This window comes from Etheostoma spectabile, unplaced genomic scaffold, assembly GCF_008692095.1.
Source record: "Etheostoma spectabile isolate EspeVRDwgs_2016 unplaced genomic scaffold, UIUC_Espe_1.0 scaffold325, whole genome shotgun sequence".
NCBI lineage: Eukaryota > Metazoa > Chordata > Actinopteri > Perciformes > Percidae > Etheostoma > Etheostoma spectabile.
The window spans coordinates 425,708-427,902 of record NW_022605585.1 but is presented as its reverse complement, the minus strand read 5'-3'; positions in this window follow the sequence as shown (position 1 = coordinate 427,902).

Sequence of the window (2,195 nt, the reverse complement as noted above, 5' to 3'; positions counted from 1 at the left end):
CCCTTTCCTGTCTTCAGCTGTCTTTTTGAATAAAGGCCAAAAAAATCATCTGTAAACAAAAAGTTAACATACCTTTTATAGTGAGTTACACCTTTAACACAACAGTTTTTAATTTGTCCAAAGTTATGAAATACATATTCCCTGTCGTCATTTATAATAATATTAATACGTTTTATACGTATGTGTGCAGTCTTTGTACAAGAAGAAGTGCAAGATTGGTAATGACAGGATTATAATAACCAACTTCCTTTTGATAACAAAACATGAGGATCCACCCAAACGTCCTGTAAACAATCGGTTAACATGAAAAGATCAAATCCTGCAGACCAAAAGTAAAATAATCCCACTAATCCACAGAGAACTTTGTATATAGAGTTATTATAATATGAATCAAACAGAGACCAATGTTCTGTAGAGAAATATATCTCAGGTTTATTAACCTCGTAGATTTCTTCAAATGCCTTACAGTACTTACAAAACGGTATGTACACATTGCTTTAAAGTCACACGACCCTTGTTTGGAAGTGTTCCTCCATCTTTGTTCAACCTTCGCAATAAAAGAAAGTTCACAACCAAGTCAGACGTGTTATGTATTCAAACCTGCCCCCCTTGGGGAAAGGAAAAGGGCAAATAACTTTACTATCATATCAGAGTTTATAAATCCAAAGACCAAACTGGATTTTAAGTATCGTTACACATAAATATTGTCGCATTTCAAGAGCTTAAATGATCTCAAATTTGCACTGCAACTTTGAAAACCTTGATAAACGCGGCCTGATCCCTCCGTGCACATAAAAAAGGCCGATAACGGACGCGAAAACATGTTGTGGTGCGCTTCGCTCCACATGCATTCAAACCGAAAACAACCTCCTTGTGAATGATAAACTGTGGAAAACACACTGGCATGGGAACGCTGCAGCAGAAAATATTTAACCTTCGTGCAGGTCTAATCATCACACCGCTGCGGGGCTAAAAACAACACTACAGGAGCTGCTGCTAAGCCCCGCTCCCCCGCTCCTTTCACATGACAGAAAAAAAAGGTCTAAACAATAAAAACGGCTCAGCGGATCGGACCGCCGGAATTCCAATACTTCTGAGCGGCGGGAGAGGAGTCGAGATAAGGGCAGGATGTAAAATAGACGAGGAAAAGTGAGAAAGAAACGTGGGAGGACAGGCAAAAATAAAAATAGAAAGAGAGAGGGAGATACAGGATGGGGACGGATGACAGGAAAAGGGGAAGGATGGGAAATGATTTTTTGGCTGAGAAAAGAAAGCTTTGGTTATCACTTCTGACACGCACAAAAAAAACAGAAGATAGGAGTAAATTTATGATTTGAGGTCAACTCTGTGCAATGCTTATTGCTATTTAATGTCGTCCTAGCAACACAACGGAAACAAAACATCTCTCATAATAAATAGAGCTATTTTTTAAACTTCTCTTTCAGTGTCACGCCGATGGCCATCTCTTTATGTACAGAGTATTTACAGTTATATCACACACACAAAAACAGCAATCAGGGAACTGAACACAGTGTTTCTGGGTACATTTAACCCATTAAAAGCTGCGTCTTAACAGCTGGAAGCCCGTTTCACAGAACCACACCTTTAGGTGCCTAAAAACAAAAAACAAAAAAAAACAACAATAAATACAATGTTTACAATAAATACTCATGAATAAGTAGAACAATTGCTTGCACATTTCCCAGTACACAAACCGGTAGTCACACAGCCAACCAGTGGCTTCACTGGAAACCAGTTTAAGACCGATTGCTACATGAGACCTAGATGAACCAGCAGGCAGGTCTACGTGTTCTTCCAGCAGAGGGTAAGGCTACGTCGACTCTAGTTTTCCCTTTGACACGCAGGTGTCTCCAGTGAGCTGGAAGCTCCTGCTGAAATAAATCTATGGTTTTCAAAGTGGCCATCCTCTCCGTGGTCCCGAGAGTAACAACTAGCTGCTCTGGGGCCCCGTTACCCCCCCCCCAATTCCTCCGCCACTCTCTGTGCACTTCTTGTAGAGCTGCCCCGTCTTAAGCATGGTTTATAGTTCTGCTCCATGCAGAGCTATCGCTGTAGCCTACGTAGATAGCCTGAAGTTCATACTTATGTGCTGATGTTTGCGCAAGTGTGTGTGTGTGTGTGTGTGTGTGGTAGAGCGAGTGAAAATGTTGTGTGGGTGTGTTGAGCGAGAGAGA